Source organism: Pogona vitticeps, chromosome 1 (genome assembly GCF_051106095.1).
Source record: "Pogona vitticeps strain Pit_001003342236 chromosome 1, PviZW2.1, whole genome shotgun sequence".
Classification (NCBI taxonomy): domain Eukaryota; kingdom Metazoa; phylum Chordata; class Lepidosauria; order Squamata; family Agamidae; genus Pogona; species Pogona vitticeps.
Window position 1 is genome coordinate 88,784,800 of NC_135783.1, and position 10,419 is coordinate 88,795,218.

Genomic DNA, 10,419 nt, shown 5'->3' on the forward strand with positions numbered 1-10,419 from the left:
CCAATTTACTTCTAATTCATTTGCAAAATAATTTTTAAAAGCTGACTTTCCCCCTTCCTGGTGTTTTTTTCCCTCCTCAGATTTATCAGTGTTATTGTCAGCAGTCTCCTTCACTAGCTTTCCTGCAATAAAGTTCACTTATGACAGCTTGTGCTTGGTGTGCAGGCTCTCTCTCTTTAAAAAGAAGAAGAAGAAGAAATATAGGAGCAGTCAGTAATCAGGATTACAAGGAGAAGGATTTCCAGAAAGGAGCCAGTTGCTTATGAGAAACAGAAAATGTATCAGCAGGCACAGAGGAAAGGAAAGTGTTCATAATCCAGTTATGACAAGACAGAAACAACAAGTTATCAGAACAGGCTTGTCATATCTCTTACTCTCTGTTTACAGTGCGATTGCATTTATCTCTCTTAGCGTTGTTTCTACCTCATCTAACACTTTTCTCAGTGTACTCTATAGGAGGTATATTTATTGCATAATGATAAGTACAGGGCTGGTTTGAGCAATTCCTTAATAAAATACGTAGCTGGTGGTGCCCTTTCAAAAGCAGCACATACCCCTTTCCTGCTTATCTGACAGTGGTTGGCAACTGCCAGGCTTCAACAGAGCTCCAGTTTTAATCTCTAACATGCTCTAGAACAGTGGTTCTCAGGTTTCGGGTTCTAGATGTTCTGTTACTAGAAATCTCTGAAGCCCTAGGTAGCACCGCCTATGGTCTGAGCTTCTGGGAATTCTGGTCTAAGAACATCTGAAGCCTGGAGTCTAGGAACATCTGCCCTTGAACTATCCTATGTTAGAGGCACTCTAGCAAATTAAAATGGCAGCACCCCAAGTTGCTTAAGAGACCTTATATCAGAGCATTTTAAAGGCAAAATCACAGTGGCAGGCTTATCCTGGGCCACTGCATGCCCTTCCTGGTTTCTTGCTGTTACACTTGAATAGGGCTTATGTCTCTGTGCCATGCCTCACACAATTATTTAAACAAGAATAAGCACTCATGAGCACTTGTATTCAGAGTTCCTTGAATTCACAGCTTGAAAGTTATCTGATGCAAGTAACTAGTTACTTATAATTATTTCCCCTCAAACAAAGATTTGACATTACATCATTATATCACAGCTGCAAATTAATGAGGAATAATTTCACTCATTTTGCAATGTAACTATAATTCTTTAGCAACATTTATAGCTACAGGATGTGGTCTCACTAAATGGTAAAAAGAAATACCATATGTTCCAGTGCCTCATGTTGTGCCTTGTGCTGGAGTCTGGTGCTATCTGTGGATGTTGAGGCCATGACAATGTGGACAAGAGAAAAGAATATTTTGTATCATTGGCTAATAGCTTGTAATAGTCATGGCCAAAAATAATGGCAACCTTGCAATTCTGTCAGAAAATACAACCCTTCTCTCAGAATTGTTGTAGTTGCAAATGTTTTGGAACTCACATCTTCATTTCTTTGATTTGCATTGGAACAACACAAAAACACAGAGAAGAAAAGTCAAATCTGATACAATCCCACACAGAAACCCAAAAAATGCACTGGCCAGAATTATTGGCACCCTTAACTTAATATTTGGTAGCACTCCCTTTGGGAAAAATAACTGAAATCAACCGCTTCCTGTAACGATGAATGAGTTTCTATTGGAATTTTGGACCACTCTTCTTTTGCAAACTGCTCCAGGGCCTTCAGATTTGATGGATGCCTTCTCTCAACTGCTGTTTTGAGATCTCCCACAGGTGTTCTATGGGATTGAGATCTGGACTCATTGCTGGCCATTTCAGAACTCTCCAGCACTTTGTTTGTAACCATTTCTGAGCGCTTTTTGAAGTGTGTTTTGGGTTGTCTCGCTGGAATACCCATGACCTCTGGTGGAGATGCAGCTTTCTGACACTGGGCATTACATTGCACCCCAAAATTCTTTGGTAACCATCAGATTTCATGTTACTGTTCACACAGTCAAGGCATCCAGTGTCAGAAGCAGCAAAGCAACCCCAAAACATCTTTGAACCTCCACCATGCTTGACTGTAGGGACTGCGTTCTTTTCTTTGAATGCCTCATTTCTTTTTCTGTAAACAGTGCCATGATGTCCTTTACCAAAAAGCTCAACTTTTGTCTCATCTGTCCACAGTATGTTCTCTCAGAAGGATTGTGGTTTTGTCACATAAATGTTGGCATACTCCAGTTTGGCTTTTTTATGCCTTTTTGTCAGCAGTGGTGTCCTCCTGGGTCTCCTACCATAGTGTCTCTTTTCACTCAGATGGCGACGGATAGTGCAAGCTGACACTGTTGTACCCTGTGTCTGCAGATCAGCTTGAATTTGTTGGGAAGTTAATCTGGGTTCTTTATCCACCATTCGAACAACCGTTGTAATTTTTCAGTAATTTTGCTCTTCTATCCACGTCCAGGGAGGTTAGCTACAGTGCCATTGGTTGTAAATCTCTTGATGATATTGCACACAGTGGACACAGGAACATTAAGATTTCTGGAGATGGACTTGTAGCCTTGAGATTGTTGAGGTTTTCCCACAATTTTTTCAAAAATCCACAGAGAACTCTTTACACTTCATTCTTTTCTCCATGCTCAGTGTCACACACAACACAAAGGTTGAGTCAACTTTTCTCCATCTTAACTGGATGCAACTGTTATTACTATATTGGCCACACCTCTTACTTGCCACAGGTGTGTCTAAATACAAATTAAAGGAGCATCACATGGTTGAAAATGAATTACTTCTTACAATTTAGACATGGTGCAAATAATTTTGTCTAGTGCATTTTTGGGTTTCTGTGTAGGATTGTATCAGATTGACTTTTCTTCTCTGTGTTTTTGTGTTGTTCCAACACAAACCAATGAAATGAACATGTGAGTACCAAAACATTTGCAACTGCAAATGTTTTCTGAGAGAAATTTCTAAGAGAAATTCTGAGAAATTTTCTGAAAGAAGGGTTGCATTTTCTGACAGAATTGCAAGGGTGCCAATATTTTTGGCCATGACTGTACATGGGTTTGTAAAAAGCAACTTAGAAGGGCTTTTTAGTTACCTTTGTAATGGAAGATGGATTTGCATAGTGTTAATTGGCTGGGCCTCGGGTCAATTACAAAACCACCTCTTTGCTAAACCTAAATTCTCCTGGTGATGTGGTGGTTAGAGTGGTGGGCAACGGCTCGCTTCAAATCTCCACAGCCATGAAGCTCATTAGATGACTTTGTGCCAGTCATAGTCTACCTCACTGGGTTCCTGGAAAAATGAAGGGAGTAGAGTCATGTATGCTGTCTTGAATTTATTAGAGAAAAGACAAAGGATAAATGCAACTGATAAATAAAAGAAGCTGACTGTATTGTAGATGATGGGTAGGGGCAATGTGTCAATGCTAGCCGCCATTCATCTAATCCGGAAGATGCCCATTTTATGCACACTTACCTGGGAGTAAGGAACACCGTGAGTCTTGATTCTTGAGAAACATGTGTAGGTGGGCACTCAATCTCCCATTAAAAGATTTCAATTACTTTTAATGGGATTAGGTAGTGACTATTTTTAGCTGGATCAGGGCATCAATGTCAATTATTATTTGCAGCATGAATCTGGTCTTGAGTTAGATGATCAGGGGCCATGTGTTGGTAGTCATTTCCTTAGCATCCTTGCATGTGCAAATGTGCTTCCAACAGGGAGCAGACAATTATACTGTAATTTGGAAGCAGAATTAGAGATAAAGACATGCATTTCAATTGATTGCTAGGATGAACAGCCAAACAGATCAAACAGATCTCTTGATAATTAATGCAATCACCACCTCAGTTCTGTTATTCTGCTAAAGTAAGGGTCTCATGAGGTTTTTTGTTTCACCCTCCATCCCCCCTTATTATTTCTATCCAATTGAATTCTAATAAACATAAAAACAACTGGGATTAATTAGCTACAAGTGTGTCTCTGCAAGCTGAGCACACTGTTAAAAATGGCTGCATGTTGCTTGGTTGTTCTTTATAAAAAAGTGTCAGATGATTTGAAATAAATGTATTAAGATGTATTCACAAACCTCATATCAAATCTATTGGGTAAAAAAAAGTATATGCGAAGTCAGAGTCAATTCAACAAATGTGCATGATTGCCAGCTGTGCATTGGCTCAGATATGTGAGTCATCAGGCAATATGATGGGCTGAATTGCTACCCTTGCTCTGTTTACTATTTACATGGAAGATCTGCTATAAAATGCCAATCAGTGGAAAAGCAAAAGAGCTTCTCTCCTCTTCAAAAGTGTGCTGATACAATATGCACAGCTGTAACAAGTTCTGGCACTTGCTAGAAGTTAGAAAGTATGAATTGTACAGTTCAACATTTCATCAAAATCTAATAGGAACATAATTTAAATGTATACATTCTGAACATAATTCAGAATGTAATTTTACTGTGAAATGATCAGAAACTGTATACCTTCTGCTTTATCTTTCTCAAAAATGTGAAAAGCTGAGTAATCTTCATTTCAGCACTGGTTGTAAATTGTTATGTCCACATTGCAGTGAAAATATTAATTATAAATATAAGGAGAACTTGGAAATATATTGTTAAAAGTAACACAATAACATTCGCCTGAGTTGATTTGTAGACACTGTTTTAGATAACATTTATTACACCAATCAAAACTAATGCATTTAGAGAAATATGAAATATTGGGTCAAAACTCTGTTGCTTAATGTAGTGAATTGCACTAAAGTAGACCCATTGCATCAGTAGGGATTTAATGAGTCACCTTTTTCTGTAAGTTCCATTGATTCAAATGTGGCTACTCTAACTGCAATTTATTTAGCATAGTAAAGGAGTTTTTTCTGCACACATCTCAAGCTCTAAATATTAGATCAGAAGATGCTAGGCTAAATCTATGGAGAGCAAAATCAAACACACCTCCTGAACGGACGAATGTGGAAGAGTGTATCCCACCAGGACAAGACTTTAGTCTAGCTGGACCATCTGGAAGGAACTGAATAAATGTCACACAGTCTCTCTTCTCTGCCGTTATCACCACTTCCTACCTGCCCCTTCCACCAGCCATTATCATCACTTCCCATCGGCTCCATGTTTTTTTTTTAATTTTAGCAAGTGAAAGAGTGCTGAATTGACAAACTTGAATCAATATTGTATGCATTTAGAGGTGTGCCATATACACTGAGTATCACACATCATGGAAGAAAAGGGGGAAACATATTTTCAAAATACAGTTAACAAATTGCACTTTACTTGTGGTCCTTGCCAGTGTGTTCAGAAGGCAGGTAAAAGAAGAAGGACTTGCTCCCATACCACACACCATTCTGTGCATCATTAAAGATGTCATCTGGACACACTCAAAAACTGTCTCAAAAGAACTGATAGAAGCCAAGGACAAGACAAAATGATGCAAATGGAAACACTACCAAGAAAAACTGCAAGCCTCACCAGCCAAACAAAGTTACTACATTCTCATGCAGAAAGATCAGATCTACCAGGAATTAGGACTAACATTGTATATAGACAACAGAAAAAAATACAGTGGGGTCTTGACTTGAGAACTTAATCCATATTGGAAGGCGGTTCTCAAGTCAAAAAGTCTGTAAGTCAAGTCTCCATTGACCTACAGTGCATTGAAAACCAATTAATCCCGTAAGAGGCCGTTTTTGTTCCATTTTGGTTTTTTTCTGGTCTGTAAGTCAAATCTCAGTCTGCAAGTCAAACCTAAATTTTGCGGCCAGAGAAGTCTGTAACTCAAAAAGTCTGTAAGTCAAGCCGTCTGTAAGTCAAGGGTCCACTGTACAGTATTGAAAGGGACAGTGAGGAACACTTCACAAACAGTGGGACAAATACCTAGTCACTTGCTCCCTTGAACATAGGGTATGATCACACAAGCCAAATATTCCCCACTTATGACCCAGTTAAATCACTGGATAAATTTGCAGTCACATGACACACATCCAGTACCGAATCGTTTACCTGGCCAGTAGTGTAACTGCGGTTAATTTCCCACTCCCCGGGAGGCTTCTCTTTTTGTTGTTCTGAGGGCCTTTTGAGATATTCCATAGTGGTACGGCATTTGTGTATGATCCTATCAATACTTTTTCAAAGCAAAGTCACTGGGGAAGGTGGTTGTCATTACTTCCGCATAGCTGGCCTTCTATAATTCTTTTTTTTTAAAAAATCTGCAGCTGGAGTGTTGATACGTTGATAAACCTATGTTAATGCCAGGTATGCCAGAGCGTTGCTAGGTGTCACATCACTCCACCTACTGTCTGGCAAGCGGCACAGCCCTGGTTGGAGATGCTGGGTTCATTGAATGCAATGCATAGCTTCCAGAAGCGCCGGTGCAACAGAAGAAATTCTACCCATCAGGAAACACTACTCGACATATTGATGTATTGTTTTAAAAATATGTATTGTTTTTAAGCAATTTAAAGTTATGGAGCTGCAGTGCCCCATAAAACAAGAGAGAAAATAAACTGGTACCATGGTATAGCCAGCCATAATGATTGAAATACAAGAAAATGAATTGGTAACATTAAAACACATTGGGACGTTCATCCAGGTAGATATACCATGTGACTGTGACGCATTACAACAAAGGAATGGAAAGCATCATTACAAGTGGGGAACATCCCCCTGGTGTGTCTGCGGCCATACTTAAAGTAGAAATCACAGTTAACAGTAACACCCATTTCATAAAACCTTTCATGACTTCTCCCTCTTTTCCAACTGCTACTCAGAGATAACTCCTCCTCCTTCCTGCTAACTTGTCCCCTGGTGGCTTTGTGAGGTGGAATCCTCAAGGCCTTTTGCATTTTATTTTTTATCAATAAATACATTAATCAATCATTTACAGTATTAAATTAATTAATGCTTATTTAACATTAATATTTGAATATTAATAATTACTTAATTAATTAACATTATTTTTACACAAACCTTTTTTTACATTAATTATTTAAATATTGTTTCGGTCAACGTACAGACTGATGAGACGAGCACTGTTAGGAGGAGCCGGCTGGACGGCAGTTTAGAGTGGTGAGTGGAGGAGGTACCAAATGGAAAGAGACAGGCACAAACTGCCAGAACTAACTTGGGAGAAGCCACAAGCTGAACCAAGGGAGATGAAAACGGAATTGAGCAAGGTGCAAGCTGTGGCTGTGTTTCTTCTGTGTAGCTGTTCTGAAGAAGCAGCTGTGTTGATCTGTCTCATTATGCTGGCAAGAGGAAAGAAAAAAAATGGGGAGCCAAATATTCTAGCAATTTTATTTCAGTGTGAGCATTCGTGAATTAAAGTGGAGTTTGATCCACAAAAGCTCACACTGAAATGAAACTATTAATCTGTATAGTGCTGTAATATTTTGGAGGTTTCTCTTTCCCCCCCTTTCCCTTTTGTCAACAAATGGTCATGTGGTTACCTGCACATGTATGAGTGACACATTTCATTTTATAGAAATGAATGTTTCCGTGTCTGTTATCACATCACGTGAAAATGGCTGGATGGATTTTCATGAGTTTGGCAGATAGGTTTGAGATAATGTGACCATCCAGTGGTTCTTAACCTTGGGTTACTCAGGTGTTTTTGGACTGCAACTCCCAGAAGCCTTCACCACCAGCTGTGCTGGCTGGGGTTTCTGGGAGTTGCAGTTCAAAAACATATGAGTAAACCAAGGTTAAGAACCACTGATTACATGTTGTGCACAAAAATGACTTTGGATGCTCCTGGAACAACCCAATGATTTTGTCTTAAATGGCTGGTTGGAATCTTGTAAATTTTTAAGATTTTTTCGGAGTACATGATTTGAAATATAGACAATATGACACACATGAAAATTGTTTGGGGGCCATTGAGGCCACCCCAATTATTTTTTGTTACAGGGTCATGTGGCATTTTAAAGATTCTGATGCTTTGAGTTAAAAATGTACATATTTGAATTAGACTGTATTTTTGCGGATAGGGTCTCCAAAGGCTCATTTCTGACATGAAAGCATGCTCTTATGCATGTCTACTCAGAAGTAAATCCTACTGATTAAAATGGGACTTTACAGATAAGGATGTATAAGCCTACAACCTAAATACTAAGCTACAAGTATTTAGGAAAACTATAGTTAGCTATTCACAGAAATTACTGCAGTATTGACAAATACTGGCAGTAATCTTCACTGATGTGATAAATAAACATTTTTCTCTTTTATATAAGTAAATAACATCTAGGGAAATATGCAGTATGCAAATACATTTAAGTTTCTTAGGTACCAAGAGTAGCATTCATATTAGATGCCACCTTTCAAATCTGTAATCTGAAGCGAAAATAAATAATGCTTCAGGCTGTGAGCATATTGAAATGAATACATTTCCTGGATTATACTGATTTTTTTAAAAAATAGGGTGAAGCTACATATTATGAGGAAGATACGAGGGTTTTTTAATTTTTGTAATATTCTTTTCCTTTGAGTTTTTTATTTTTTCTTGACCCTAACTTGTATCATCTACCTCTTTTGTTGCCACACAGCTTTATTGTTGCTGTCGTTTATTATTTTGTTGTATTTAAATCTAATTTTACTGTTTGTTGTTGGCTGAATATTTAACTTTTTAAACGTTGTTGAAAACTGCTCAGGGCAATGGCTTTTAACTGGATGGGTAAACACTGAATAACTAAGGTAACTAACTAAACTTTGTGGCTCCTTTACACTGTATTTTTTTCTTGTAAAGCAAAAGTAAAAACAGAAGAACTGTGGCACCTTGATGACTAAGTGATATAATGACCAACCAGTCCAAGAGAGTTTATATGGATCCCAATCTATTTCCTCAGATGCATGGGCTGAAATTGTGCAGCACAATTTTATACTGTGCAAAGAGGAGGATGTCATCAGACACAGCTGTGCTAGGGCTGTTTGGGGGCAATAAAAAGCTTCCTAGAGACCTCCCCCTACTGCCCCAGTTTTACGAATCCCCTTCATCCTGGGGCAACTTCAGGAGCTCTGGAGTGGAAGAGAGAACAATTTAAAGCCATAGAGTATTATAGTCAGGCCTATGGTTATGCCTAACCATTATACTCCATCAATATGCAGAGCATTCAAGTTTGTCAGTTCAGCACTCTTTCACTTGCTGAAATATGAATAATAGCAAAGGACAATTATTGCTAGTGATGTAGCTTGATTAAAATGGAAAGGGCATCTAGTGGTTGATGTGCACAGAAATGAAAGAAAAATCTGATGCTGTACAACACATACAACTGGAACATGGAACATGAGAGATATGAATCAAAGTAAACATGAAACTGTAAAGCAAGAAATGGAATGTACAAACATTGTAGTGCTTGATGTCAGTGAACTAAAATGGACTGGAATGGGATATTTTCAGTTAGACAGGTACAAAGTTTTCTAATATGGAAATGAAAAACTCAGAAGAAATAGAATGACTTTTAACACTGAAGCAAGATGTAACATCCAAGAAGAAATTAGTCATACACCAAAACAGATTTGATTTTGATCCTAGATGTCTGGAACTCAAAAGTAGGGAACTCATTGAGCACTGCAGAGCCAACAATCTGTTTATTGCAAATGCATGCTTCAAGCAACCAAGGAGATGACTGTATACATGGACGTCACCAGATTATCAATATAAAAATCAAATAGATTACATAATTGGAAGCAGGAGATGGAGCAGTTGTATTCTCTCTGCCAGAACAAGACCAGGAGCAGATTGTGATACTGATTGTTAATATCCAATGTAAAAGAACACTAAAAGAATTGTAATGGCAAAATATAATTTAAACAACATTCCTGGTTATTTAAAAGTCCACATAAGGAACAGGTTTTCATTACTAAACGCAACTGACTGTGAACCAGAAGAACCATGGACAAGATATTATTAGCGAAGAATACAAAACAATAATTCCTTTAATAAAATGAAAAGAAAAAACTAGATGGATGATGGGAGAAGCACATAAATTGTAAAGGACAGGTGAGAAGTAAAAGGTGACAGAAGTAGGCTCAAAATCTGAATGCGGTTTTTTATTTATTTACAATATTTTTTTTAGCCGCACCATTGCCAGTGGCTTCTAGTGACTGTCTAGTGACTGTCACATAGAAACAAAGAGAACTATTATAACAATGCAAAGAAATAGGGAACAACAGAAGGGGGAAAAACAAGAGATCTCTTCCAGAAGATCCAAGAAATCAAAGTAAATTTCAGTCTAGAACAACCAACTTTAAGATCATCCACATTACTGTATTTCAGATCACTGTGTAATTTTTTTCCTGTCAGCTTTCCTTACTGTCCAGTTTACTGAGTGAAACCTGGAGAGTAAAGAAAAGTGAAAAGAACAAAAAAAAAATTTGCAGTACGGTGCTGGAGGAGAGCTTTGCAGATACTCTGTACTACCAGAAAGAGAAAGTGGGTCCTAGAGCAAATCAAGCCTGGACTATATT

General features: G+C 38.1%; 1 protein-coding gene across 1 annotated transcript in view; it reads right to left on the bottom strand.

The window, feature by feature from the left end:
- The window catches only part of PKIB (cAMP-dependent protein kinase inhibitor beta), a 79,294-nt gene extending 69,300 nt beyond the window's left edge, over window positions 1-9,994 (bottom strand). Inside the window, exon 1 of the mRNA XM_020794104.3 lies at window positions 5,959-9,994. The gene's annotated coding sequence lies outside the window, so the exon portion shown is untranslated. The remainder of the gene's footprint in view (window positions 1-5,958) is intronic.
- Between the last annotated feature and the right edge of the window lie 425 nt (window positions 9,995-10,419).